The 14,539-nt window shown below is 41.6% G+C and overlaps 1 pseudogene; it reads left to right on the top strand.

Annotated features, from left to right (window-relative positions):
- The first annotated feature begins 11,632 nt into the window (after nucleotides 1-11,632).
- On the top strand, nucleotides 11,633-12,219 carry LOC118588734 (annotated as a pseudogene).
- Nucleotides 12,220-14,539: the final 2,320 nt, after the last annotated feature.

Below are 14,539 nucleotides of genomic sequence, written 5' to 3'. Positions count from 1 at the left end.
CCTTCCACTGAACATTTGAAAACTTTGGCCCAGGGGGCTGGAGAAATGACTTGGTGGTTAGTGGCTGCTCTTCCAGAGGACCCAGAGGACCCACATAGCCATTCACACTTGTCTGTAACTCCAGTTCCAGGGGGTCAGACGCCTTCCCTTCTTCCAGCACACATGGGGTGCCCAGACATACATTCAGGCAAAAACCCATACACATAAAATATGTTTGTTTGTTTTTTAAAGAAATACAATGGTGGCCTAAACAGTTGGTGGATGTGACTGAAAGAACACACTCAGTTTTCTCAAGGAGCCAGGGAATGTTATGCCATGAAGACATGAAAACATATTCTTGGAAGAAAAACCAAAACTATGGGTCAGATATATCTGTCGTTGTGTTGGTATGCACTGAGCTAGAGAAAGAAAAAACAAGGAAGCCCGCAGTAAGGAAGCAAAGGGTGTTTTTAAGAACTGGTTTTTCCCCTAGGCATGTTGGTTCTGGATTATTAGTTTAGATCCCTCACCAACCCCTGAAAAACCACCTAAGTGACATTCAGAAGTCATGGTTCGTTGGACTAACAAAGGAAATATGGTATAAATTTAATCCTGGCAGTTTGTCAATATCAACATTAGTTCTGACAGCTGCTGCTCCTTCATCAGAATAAGCAGCTGTTGCCGGACAGAGGGATCTCATGGCAGTTTGATTACAGGGCACAGAAGTCCTGGGCACCTTAGCTACTCATTGTGTGACACTAAGAATTCACACAAACAGCACCCACTTATCTAATACAGTTTGTTTGTATTGACTCTAACCCTCATAAAAACACCTCCAAGAGGTACTTAATTCCCATTTAAAGATGAAGTTAGTGAAGGCCAGGAGAACCTTCCACTGGGTCTCCTGCCCACCTCCTTAGGAACACACAGTTTCCAATGAAGTGATGATTTCAATAGATGAAGCCATGGAGACTGACTCATTAAAGAGAAAGGCATTCTGGTTTTCTTCTTAAAGATGAGAATAGACAAGCACGGTGGTCTCAGATTCCCAGTACTAGGGACATGAATGCAGGAGGATTTCGAGTTTAAATAATTCAAACAAAAGAAAAGAAAAATAAACAAACAATAAGAGAAACAACTAGCTAAGGGCTGGAGGTTCAGTGGGTGAAGGCCTTTACTACTAAGCATGATGAACTAAACTTGATCCTTGGAACAAGAAAACCAACTTCACAGAGGTGTCCTCTCATGACCGTACTTCTCTGTGGCACCATTGCCAATGATAATAATAATAATAATAATAAACTTTTTCCCCCAGTGAGCCCCCTAGGGCATTGGCTGTGTCAGGATGAAGCCGGATATCTCCTTCCGAGCCACTGGCTGGGAAGAAGAACTCATTGAAGTGGATGATGAATGCAAAGGTCACACGCTTTTTGTGAGAAGCACATGGCCACAGGTGGATGCTGATGCTCCGGGTGAAAAGTGGAAGGGTTATGTGGTCCAGAACAGTGGTAGAAATGACAAGGTTTGATCATGAAGCAAGGTGTCTTGACTCATGGCAGAGTGTGCCTGCTGTTGAGTAAAAGGACATTCTTGTTATAGACCAAGGAGAATTGGAGAGAGGAAGCCCAAGTCTGTTTGCAGATGCATTGTGGATGTTGAACTGAGTGTTCTCAACTTGGTTATCATGGATTAAAAAAGGAGAGAAGGTTATTCTTCGGCTGACAGATACTACTGTGCCTCAGCAGCTGGCCCCCAAAGAGTTAGAAGAATCTGAAGGCTTTTCAGTCTCTCTAAAGAAGATGATGTCCACCAATATGTTGTCAGAAAGCCCTTAAACAAAGAAGGTGAGAAGCCCAGGACCCAAACACCCAAGATTCAACGGCTTATCGTTCCACGTGTCCTGCGACACCAAGGCCGACCTACTGCTGTGAGGAAGCAACTAAGAAAAACAAGGAGGAGCTGCAGAATGTGCTAAACTTTTCACCAAGGGAATGAAGGAAGCCAAAGGAAACTGCCAGGAAGAGATTGCCAAGAGATGTAAGCTGTCCTCCCTAAGACCTTCCACTTCTAAGTCTGAGTCCAGTCAAAAATGTGAGTCTTCAAGAGTAATAAATGATCAGACCTTGAAAAAAAAAAGGATAGCATTTAAGAACTTTCTTTTAATAGACAACTACTGTGTTACATGAGCAATAAATAATAAGGATGGAGCCTACATCCACAATTTAGTTTTATAACCAAATCAAACTTACACCAAAATCAATCTGATGAAATTGTATGCAAAACTGTTATTGCACACATGGTATGGAGGTATAGGATATTTGTATAGTAAGCATAATTACCATTATTTTTGTACAAATACACTATTTTTTAATATTTCTCCTTGTCTACTGATTCCTTTAAAACTGGTTTTTTAAATCTGAGGTTCTGGAGTAGGAGCCAAAGTTTCACCTTTAGGATTCTGATTGGAACATTTCCCCAAGAGTTCATAGTTTTTAGTAGAATCTGGAAAGAATTTGCACCCCAATATCAAGAATGGCCTAGATTTTATGTACTCTTGCCATTAACTTTTTATGTGTTACTTAGGTTGGGGAAAACACTGCAAACAGTCTATCCTTTTTTTAAAAAAACATTATTTATTTATTTATTTATTTATTATATATTTATTTAACATATTTATTTATTAAAATTTTTTCATTTTACATATCAACCCCAGTTCCTCCTCCCTCCCCTTCTCCTGCCTCCTCACCTCCCTTTCACTCTGCCCCCATCCACTCTTTAGAGTGGGTAAGGCCTCCCATGGTGGTCAACAAAGTCTGGCATACCAAGTTGAAGGAGAGCCTAGCCCCTCCCCATTGTATCAAGGCTGAGCAAGGTATCCCACCACAGGGAATGGGTTCCAAAAAGTCAGTTCATGCATCTGGGATAAGTCCTGGCCCTGCTGCCAGGGACCCCACAAACAGATTGAGCCACACAACTGTCACCCACATTCAGCGGGCCTAGTTCAGTCCCATGCAGGTTCCCGAGCTGTCAGTCCAGAGTCAGTGAGCTCCAACTAGCACTGGTCAGCTGTCTCTGTGGGTTTCCCCATCATGAACTTGAACCCCCCTTCTTCTTCTTCTTCTTCTTCTTCTTCTTCTTCTTCTTCTTCTTCTTCTTCTCTTCTTCTTTTGAATGCCAAATGCCGTTTATTGAAGGAAGGAGGGAGGAGGTCTTAAATACAGGCTTACAGTACAATGGGAGAACCCCTGGAGGGCAGAAGTTTGCTTCTGATTTTTTTTTTTTTTTTTTTTTTTTTTTTTTGAGGATCGAATCCTGGGCTTTGCACTTGCTAGGCAAGTGCTCTACCATTGAGCTGAATCCCCACCCTCCACCCCCGCTCCTGATGTTTTACAATCTTGCATCTAAGCTGTTAATGCCCGATATGCTGGATACACAGACAAGGAGCTTCCCTTAAGCATTCAGGAGGGTGGAATCTCGCAGGGAATTAGCATAGGGAGGATATCAAGGTCAAGGTTGGCAAGCAAGGCAACAGTTACCCAAAACGGGTGCTAGGTATCTACAGGTCCTCCCCTTTTACTAAAAATATGAGCTTCTGACTTAGGTTGCTTGGGACGTCAGCAGGTTACCTTACCTGTCATGGAGACACCTGTCCAGGCCACACAGGTGTTCTGTCTTAGGTTGGTGAGCGCCCCCCAGGCATTACCCATCTCTGAATACTCATTATCATACAAGCTCAATCGTGTGAGAGCTGCAGAGTTAACTGTTGCCAAAGATCTCTAAGTGGCGCTGGACTTGCAATCTGTGTGTTTGACCCAGAAAAGACCAACAGAAGTCTTAATTCACCCATAGCTGGTAGGCTAAAGGCAGCTGAGCCATTCCCTTCCTTAATGAGCCTTACTACAAATTGGAGTCCTTGTAAGAAGGTATCCCGAGAGTAAATGGAACTTGAGTTTGTAAATTTATTCTTAGTGATCTTGAGACGACTGAAAGCATCCGGGGTTGTAGCTCAGTATGCAGATTGCTTGCGAGCATGCAGGAAGCTGTGGTTTGATCTCCAGCACCACATAACCAACTGTGATAGCACAAATCTGTAACTTCAGGACTTGGGAAGTAGAGGCCAAAGGATCAGGAGTTCAAGGTCATCCTTGGCTGTACAGCTGTTTCACAGGCAGCTGAGCTGAGACCCTGTCAGACAAACAAAAACCTACACAACAGATTAAAAAAAAAAAAAAAGAAGTCCAAGTCTTGTCTTCCAAGATCACAAGAACAAAACAACAACAAAACAAACTAGAAGGTACAAGGTACAATGGGTTGAGCCAAAGAGACACATGTGGCCCATTCACTGCACAGACCATACCATAACTGTCATCTCCAAAGTAAGCATCTCTGATGCTTTTGTGCTTCACAAGCCCTCAGTGAAGTCGTGTTACTGAGTCATGCCATTCAATGCAAAGGTGGTCAGGAGTCAGTCTCATGAAGTCCAGAAGGTCCAAACGACCTCATGCTTTTTTAGGTCTGCTGGTGACACTATAGGACCTCCATTAAAAAAATAAAATAAAAAAGGAAAAGTAATCCGGGTGGTGGTGGTGGCACACACTTTTAATCCCAGCATTTGGGAGGCAGAGACAAGTGGATCTCCGTTCAAAGCCAGCCTGGTCTACATAGTGAGTTCCAGGACAGTGAGTGCTACACAGAGAAACTCTGTCTCAAAGAAACAAAACAACAATGAAATGTATACAGGGGGGTATGAGGGGTCACTTTGTGCAAGTGTTTCTGAACTAAAGTTTCTCCAAACCATGTGTCATTTTAGGAAACACCCAGTGAGTGTCAACTCTGAGCCATTCTGGCTTGACACAGAAGTGGGAGGGTTCCCTGTGATGTTAGGCAGAAGTTTGGCATGTGTGTTGTGTAATCAAAGATAAACGGGTGACTTTGAAGAGAAAAAAAAGACAGAAAGAAAGCAAACAGATTAGTGTGTCTGCCTGGGGTGAACTGGGGGTATAAGAGTCAAGAGGGAGAAATGTTGAAGGTACTTTGGGGGAGGATGGATTTGTTGTCTTGATCGTGGTGCTGGATTTCACCAGCGTGCACACATTCCAAAATGTGTTAGTACTGTCTACACATATTTTTAAAAATTTTTATTTTATATGCATTGGTGTTTTGCCATGGGTCCTCTGAAACTGGAGTCACAGACAGCTCTAAGCTGCCATGTGGTTGCTGGGTGTAGAACCCTGGTCCTTTGGAAGAGCAGTCAGTGCTCTTAACCACTGAGCCATCTCTCCAGCATCCCTCTACACACATTTTAAACACACATTCTGCAGTTTAATGTAGACAATTGCACCTCAGTAAACTGTTTTTTTTTTTAAAGCCTCAAAAAGTATGTTCTGAGTCAAACCTCTGAGTCCATCCTCCTCTGGACTGCTGCCTCCTTTAATCTACGCCCCACTGAGCCCCTTTTACCAGATGAGCCACGTGAGAACAGACCCAGGAAAGTCTCTCTTCTCCCTCGTCAGTTGTTACTTTATAGTTTACCTGACTCAGAGGACGTAATTCATGAAAGCAGAAAAGGAATCACTGAGCTGCAGACTGCCTGTGCCTTGACTGGGCTTTAGTCTAGATCCCTGTACTCACCCAGGCATTGCGGGAGAGCAGCATTTGGATACAACAATCTTATGAGGTATGACCGAAATGCATCATCTGTCTCGTCAAAGGAACACATGTGTGTGGAAATATCAGAATCAAAAAGGCAAAAGACAAAGAGAATCCGAAAAGTACCAAGAGAGAAGCGAATCCTTGTGCATGGGGGACCCTCAGTGGAATCTGAGCTAAATTCTTATCAGAAACCGTGGGGCTGGGAAGCAGTGGAGTGATATACTCAGCAGAGGCATGGGAATGGCCACAGGCTCACAAAAGATGCTGGACATCACTAATCGGTTGTGGGATATTTGTACACTAGTTGAGACAAGGCTAAGCTAAAGGCCAAGCTTTCATAATTAATAAGAAGTCTCTGTGTCATTATATGGGGCTGGCAGCAGGAAAGAAAGTCTACAGATGGCATCCAATGTGAGGCTCGGATATCCAAACATAGGACCCGAGAAAGCTAAGAAAAGTCTGGGACAGAGAGCTGGACTTGGGTTCCTAGTCCTGCAGTCTCCAAGATTGTGCTCAATGGCATATGGAGATGTGGCATCTGGCCCTTACCTCTGGACTGGAGCCAGCCATCAGCACTATGCACCAGCGCCACGTGCTAAGTAGAGCCACACAGTGGCTGACGTGGTAGTTTAAGATTTGTCTCATGTGGTCAGAGAATGCTATAAGTGCTTAGTAAAATCAGGTCCAAACACATAAAACCTCTAAAAAGGTACAGTATGTTTAAACATGTGCTTAGATGCTGAAGAAAGAAAAGAAAATGGGTACAGACAGTCACAGAAAAGAATAGTTTAAAAATAATAAAGTCTTGATAGAGAGAGTAAAGTAATATAAATAACAAGCCACATAAGTTGAGAAATACATAGGACATCTGGATCCTGTATGGTGCTTTGTTGACTTTGAATTTTTAAATGCTAATGTACAAAAAACAATAGCTGTTAAGAGACATTGGTCTCGAAAAACTGAGAGAGAGAGAGAGAGAGAGAGAGAGAGAGAGAGAGAGAGAGGCTGGATCATGGAAATTAACTTCAAAATGGAAGTCAGAAAATGTGTTGTGTTGGGGGAGGTTATGCCTTTGTTTCCATAGGAAGTTATGGTTCTCTTCAAAATTAATAAAGACCAGTCAGGCAGCAGTGGCATATTCCTTTAATCCTAGCATTCAGGAGGTAGAGCCAGGCAGATCTCTATGAGTTTGAGACCAGCCTGGTCTACAGAGCGAGATCCGGGATAGGCATCAAAACTACACAGAGAAACCCTGTCTTGAAAAACCAAAAAAAAAAAAAGAAATAATAATAATAATAATAAAGACTAGATTTGATCAGGGGAGACCTCCTGAGGATATTGGCTGCAGACATGAGGGAAAAAGCCAAGAAAGACTACAAGACAGGTGATATATATGCTGATTCCTTTACATGAGAACATCTCTGAGACTAGATTAGACATGATAAATCCTGTTGGCTACAGGTAGTCCTCATGACTTATTATTACATGCCATCCTTTCATATGGATGGGTAGAGATTTTTATTACAGTTTGGTTATGCAGTCCAAGCAGATTTATGAAGTTGACAGATGCCTTTTACCTGCTAAAACATAAAACAAAAAGTCATCTTTAGCTGACTTGTATACACCACACATTTCATACTTGTGTTAATACAGATAAATATGTTACCTTTAAAAGTTTGTGTTTTCATTAAAAAGACCAGACACAGATACCAATAAAAACAAGTAGTCCAGGTGATCCAGCCCCTCAGATCACCTCAGTTGCAATTTCCTCAAAATTCTGTATCCAGAACAATTTCAAAGCTGCTAGCTGAGATAGTCCAGCATCACAGACTTCAAGACTTCAGATAAACTCTACACTTTCCCATCACATAGAGACTAAACAAACAAACAAAAAAAATGATACAGCTAGTTTTCCCAGGATTTGACCATTTTCCCAATTTTTTCAGGGTCCCCTAAAGATGCTGTCACCCCCAGACAACAAGAAGTAATTTTAAGAATTTGACTCCCACATTCCCAAGAGGTAGGGTGGGTGGTTTTCAGTTGTTCAATGGGTTATGAATTTTTGTCATCATCTGGGCGGGGGTGGTTCCAAATTGTTACTGGTCATGGACAGGGAGGACTGTTGGGAAATATTATTTTAAAGTATGTTGCATTTTTTCCTACTGCTTTTGTTACCAATTCAAAGATGTGTTTGATTAAATAAAATTAACTTGTGAGCAGGAGGCTGAGTCAGCAAGTAGCTGACAGGAAGTGGTAGGGAGGAACCATGAGCAGCAAGGGTTTTTAAGTGGGGGCTGAGAGAAGGATGCTGGGTTTTTTTTGGTAGATGCAAACAAGGGAGAAGGCTAGCTACTAACCATTCAGCCTCTCTGAGCTAGTATAGCAGAATTCCACCTAAACCATTGAATTGTAAGTTCTTTAGATTCAGATAAAGTTTCCCTTAGTATCTCTGAAAGAGTTGAAGCCTGAAGGAACAGAATCCCCTCAGGCCAAACTGCTGCTGGTAGCAGTGGAGTTGCCGTCTCTGACTAAGATAGCTATTGCTTGAGGAACAACCTTGGTAGAAAATAAAAAACAGATAACAACAGAGGGAAATAGGCAAGGGAGGTTAGATTCAGAGATCTCTTTCTGAAAAGAAAAAAGGGGATATAGGAATGACAGGATGAAAGAGTAGATTATCGAATCTACTTTAAACTAAAAGGCAGCATTAATCTCAACTATTTTACACTGGTATAGATGTTTGTATATTGATACAAATTTAAGGCTATTTTATTATATATATACATACATACATACATACATACATACATACATATATATGTTTCTATTTTTGTTTAAGATATTGTACCTATGTAGCGCATAGGTACAATATGTAACAATGTAATGTAAATTTCTAGTCCTTGAAAGTTATTATTACAAACTATTTAGGATAATTAAGAAATACAGGTTAGTAGTTAGTCATCTAACAATTAAATTTGTGGCTATGTTAGGTATGTTTTCAAAGTCAAACAGATATATTTTAGATAGACAAGTGGTCCTCAAACACTTCAGAGAGCTACAGAATATGGCATTTAAGATGTTTTAATAAGCTAAGGCATTTCCTGACAGTAAGACATGTGTGCTCCTAGCAGCACCAATAAGGATGATGGGCATCAAAGAAACCCCATATGAAGTTTGCTTTTATTGTAGTCATTGGGCAAGAAACTGCCCTTGCCTGGACTGCTTACAGTATGCTGTCCAAATTGGACAAACAGAACACAAAAGAAGGAGACTGCCAAACTTTGCCAAGACAAGGTAGGACAGTCCTTCAGAAATTTCATGCTTCACAAAAAGGTCTGTCAGATATTCTAGGCCTGTAAGCCTAAGATAGATGCCCCAACATTGCAGAGGAACCCTGGGTGACTATCCAGGCAGCCAGCTGTTTCTGTCATTTCTATAGTTTTGGCAATTGCTTGCTCTGTACTTCCTGTTTGTAATATTATATCCTTCTTGGGTCTTTGATGGGGTTGAAGATGAGATAGTTATAGCTTTACAGTTTTCTTTGTTACTAAATTCAGAAAAGAAACATACATAAGAGATGCAAAGTTTATAAGATCCAGAAACATAAAAGCTTAAGTTGTTTATATAAGAAGATCTTTTAATACTTTAAATACTTTAGGGTGGTAATACAAGTTATGATAGAAAATAGTTTAGGTATAAAACTTTGGGCTCATCAAGATGGATAATAGAGTACTTTCTCCAAATTTGATCAATACAAATGGACTAGACATGGTGAATGTAATTCTTACTTGGTAACTGTTCTTATTGTATATAATTTGACTACATTAAAATTAAGACTTTTCGGGCTGGAGAGATGGCTCAGAGGTTAAGAGCACTGACTTCTCTTCCAGAGGTCCTGAGTTCAATTCCCAGCAACCACAGGGTGGCTCACAACTATCTGTGATGAGATCTAGTGCCCTCTTCTGGCCTGCAAGCTGAACACTCACTGTATACATAATAAATAAATAAAATCTAAAAAAAAAAAAAAAAAGACTTCTTATTAATTATGAAAGCTTGGCCTTTAGCTTAGGCTTGTCTCAACTAGCTCTTATAACTTAAATTAATTAATTTATATTAATCTACATTCTGTCACGTGGTGTTACCTTTGTTTCATCTTGCACCCCCTGTTTCCTCTCCATCTGAATGGCGACTCCACCCTTCTTCCCAAAGTCCTCTCTGTTCCCAGAAGTCCTGCCTAACCTCTGCCTAGTTATTACAGATGGTTGTGAGCCACCATGTGGTTGCTGGGAATTGAACTCAGGACCTCTGGAAGAGCAGTCAGTGCTCTTTAACCTCTGAGCCATCTCTCCTGCCTAGCTTTCATAATTAATAAGAAGTCTCTGTCATTATTTGGAGCTGGCAGCAGAAAAGAAAGTCTGTCTACACAAACCATGAGGAAATTAAATATTAAAAAGACAGCAGCTAAGATCAAAAACACAGAAGACAGCTTATGCTGGAGAGGATGTAGAGCAAGGGGAACTCTCCTCCACTGCTGGTGGGAATGCAAGCTTGTACAGCCACTTTGGAAATCAATATGGCACTTCCTTAGAAAATTGGGAATCTATCTCCCCCAAGACCCAGCTATAGCACTCTTGGGCATATACCCAAGGAATGCTCAATTGTTCCACAAGGGCATTTGCTCAGCTATGTTCGTATCAGCTTTGTTTGTAATAGCCAGAACCTGGAAACAACCTAGGTGCCCTTCAACTGAAGAATTCATAAAGAAAATATGGTACATATACACAATGGAGTACTACTCAGCAGAGAAAAACAATGACACTGTGAGGTTTGCAGGCAAATGGATGGATCTAGAAAAAAATCATCCTGAGTGAGGTAACCCAGACTCAGAAGGACAAACACAGTATGTACTCACTCATAGGGGGATACTAGATGTAAAACAAAGATGACTAGACTGCTACACAACTCCAGGGAGGCTACCTAGAAAACAGGACCCTAGGAAAGACCCAAGGATCACCCAATGACAGAGAAATGGATGAGATCTACATGAACAACCTGGATGACAGTGGGAGTAATGAAGGGCAAGGTTTGAGGGAAAGAAAGCTTAGGGGAGCAGGAGATCCCAGCTGGATCAAGAACAGAAAGGGAGAATGAGGAATAACAGACTATGATAAATGAAGACCACATGAGAACAGGAATAGGCAGAGTGCTCGAGAGGTCCCCAGAAATCCACAATGATCTATCCTCTGTAGTCTGCTGGCAATGGTCAGAGAAAGCCTGATCTGACCTAGTCTGGTGATCAGATGACCAAACACCCTAACAGTCATCTTGGAACTCGCATCCAATAACTGATGGAAGTGGATGCAGAGATCCTCAGCCAGGCCCCAGGTGGAGCTCCAGGTGTCCAACTGTCGAGAAAGAGGAGGGTCTGCAAGAGCGTGAATTGTTGAATCCAAGATTGCAAAAAGCACAGGGACAAATAGCCAAACAAATGGAAGCACATGAATTATGAACCAAAGGCTGTGGAGCCCCCAGCTAGATCAGGTCCTCTGGATAAGTAAGACAATTGAATAGCTTGATCTGTTTGGGAGGCACCCAGTCTGTGGGACCGGGACCTGTCTTTAGTGCATGAGCTGGCTGTTTGGAACCTTGGGCTTACACAGGGACACATGCTCAGCCTGGAAGGAGGGGACAGGACCTGCCTGTACTGAATCCACCAGATTTAAATGAATCCCCAGGGGTGCCTTGATCCTGGAGGACATGGGAATGGAGGGGAGGGACTGGGGGGAAGGTGGGGTTGGGGGCGGGAGGGGGGAGGACAGGGGAATCCATGGCTGATGTATAAAATTTAAAACACATAATAATAAAGAAAAAATATTTTTAAAAAAAGAGACAGTAAAAGCTGATCTGGACATGGCAGAAATGGAGATGATGAGGATGGCTTCACTGGGTCACTAGGTTGAGCAGCTGTCTGTCAACAGGGAAGGAGACACACAGGGCCCACATGGACTCAGAGGAGGCCTGGCCAGCAGAGAGACACATTCTTTCCCTGCTCTTGGAGATCAGATTCCTGAGTGGGAATGAAGAAAGAAGGGAAATTCCAGCCCCAGCAAACAGAAACACCACTGAAAGAAAACTGGATGGAGAAATCCCGTCCTGGTGTAGAACAGTGGGCCTCAGTCACTTTGACTTGAAAGTGTAGAAAGCAGGACACCAGGGATGCTGGTGTGTGAGGGAAGCAGCAGACTGTGTGGAGCCTTTTGTCCTTGGGTCCCAGGGGGAGGATGCCCTGACTCTCATAAGGCTGGAGGACCTGTGTCTGCATCTTTTAAGATTACAGATGTTAAGTCTCTCAAAGAGACCACCTGTCAAGGGCAATAGGAAGAATTGCCAGCAACTAAGGAAAACCAGACTCACTATAGAGAATTTGATAGGGACATGGATTGTTTTGGCTGATGTGAAAATGCACATCCTTGGCTCCTTCCCATACATACAAGGACTGCTATTTGTGATATCATCCTAGCATATCCTCTGTCAAAGCTTTATAGCAATAATTGAGCTGTGGCTAGCAGACCAGCATGTCAGTCCTGATTCTACCTTTAGACTCTAAAGACTTTGCAGCTGTTTGCATAAAACTGTGAGAAGAATTTCTCAGCCACTTTAAACTCAGGCCCCACCTCAATTATAATAGTAGTCACACTCAACAACTTGGAGGATAATTTAAATCTAAAAATCTAACACCTTTAATGTTCACACATAAACATAATTTGCTCTTTTCTCTCATTCTTTTCATTTATTTATTTATTCATTCATCCATTTATTTATATATTTTGAGGGTTAGTCTCACTGTGTAGCACCGGATGGCCTGGAACTCTCCATGTAGACCAGGCTGACCTCAAATTTACAAAGCGCCGCCTGCCTCAGCCTCATTTTCCACTTTAGATCATATGTAGCAGATTTGCAGTTTAAAGTCCTGTCACACAGAGGCAACTTGCTTAAGTTTCTTAGGTTGTAGACTCCAACTAAATGTATAAGAAATTATTCTGTAAATTCTGATTAATATCTCAGAAAACCTATGAATTGTGACCATTAATAGGAGGCACTGTGTGACTGTTTTAGAATCAGGCCATAACCAGCAGTCATAAGATTTATGTCCATTTTGCAATTTGTAAGTGTCTGCCTATATGAACCAATGTTTCTTTTTTTTCATTGTTTAAAGTGAATTCATTTCGTTAAATGAGTTGTGTGGATGCTTTAGAAAGTAACAGAATACTACTACAAGCATATTAATGGCTAAAATTTGGAAGGTAAACAAGAGTAAATGCTGATGATAGTGAAACTCTCCCAAGCACTGGTCAACACTAAAGAAGCAACCTCTTTGGAAAACTGGAAATTAGGTTGTTTGGTTTGTTTGGTTTTTTTTTTAGACTTATTTTATTTTTAATATATGTATATGTATGAGGGGGACAGAAGAGGGCATCAGGTCCTCTCCTCTGAAACTAGGAGTTACAGGAGCATGTGAGCCACACAGCATGGGTGCTGGGATCTGATCCCCAGTCCTCTAGAAGAGCAGTTCATGTCCTTACCCACTGAGCCACCTCTCCAGCCTCTGTAGAATTCATAGAAAGTAAAACACTTACATATCATATGAACAAGCACCCCACTCTACTTACCCAAGAGAAATGGCAATGTCTGTGAATGTACATAGAAACTTTATTCATGAAAGTAAAATGGAGAACCAGCTCTCATGCCCATCACTATGTAAACGCTTAAAGAAATCGTATTACATCTATGGAAGGAACACTAATCCATAATAAACAAAGGGCCAATGCACCGAACTGCATGGGTGGATCTAAATGATTGCAAATTTCTAAAAGGCATGAAAGATTTACATATGCACAACGGTTTTTAATATAACATTCTTGCAAAAGAATTCAGAGATGGTCAGTGGGTCAGTGACTCCTGGGATTGAGTTGAGTCGTAGGGATTGGCTATAAAGGGACAATGTGAGGATATTTGGAAATAATAGGACTGTTTCATACAGATCTGTGGTGATGGGATACAAATCATTGTGTTTCTTACAACCTAAAGGAGTTACAAAAACAACTCTGAAAAGGAGTTCTGTTACAATTGAGTGAATTTTTAGGCCCTAATCACCTCCCCAGGGTCCCTCCACAAGGAATAAATTCTATTGCATGTAAATTTTTGGCTATTAGCAGGCGTTGACAATAGAATGCCAACTCTGACAGACGGTGCATGCTCCAAATGAATCAAAACCCTACCGAAAGGAGTAATGAAAATAGGAACCAAGTGAGTAACTTTGGAAAGAATGTTTTGACAGAAAGCTGCAGACTAAACACAAAACAAATTGCCTGCCAACACTGAACTCTAGTTAATACATTTTTCTCAGCAGAGTTAGGTTAGCAATTTTGGAATTACTTTATATGCATAGCAGGATTGAAAAATAAGTACATATGTAGTAGCTAACGACACTCATTTCTCAGTCCTAAAAAGAGATGTTCCAAACAAGGTAAGGAGGAAAGGCAAGCATGGCCCCAGAGATGCTGGTTTAAATGAGGTTAGCAACGAAACTCATGGCATTTTTCTAGAGTTTGTCTAAAGACAGGTCCAGGGCACAGTACGGTTAAGTATAGCTATGTTATATGAATGCATAAGTTGGCATACATGTGGGTACTTCCTGGCTCTGTCCAGAGAAAACTTAAAAGCAGTCATTTGTCAGTGGACATGAGTATACTCTAGTGCCCAGACCTTGCATTCTAGATCCATTCTCCATTATCTAGGAATCAGGGCTCCTTGGAGAATTGATTTCACAGAATAAGCAGAATGAACCTCTTGGACACCTTGGCCAGGTAGCTGCTGTCAGACTAGAACGATCCTGACATGGATGCAG

The sequence above is a fragment of the Onychomys torridus genome, chromosome 8, assembly GCF_903995425.1.
Source record: "Onychomys torridus chromosome 8, mOncTor1.1, whole genome shotgun sequence".
Classification (NCBI taxonomy): Eukaryota; Metazoa; Chordata; class Mammalia; order Rodentia; family Cricetidae; genus Onychomys; species Onychomys torridus.
Note: the sequence above shows the minus strand (reverse complement) of the source record. Positions and strands in the feature narration are given on the sequence as shown.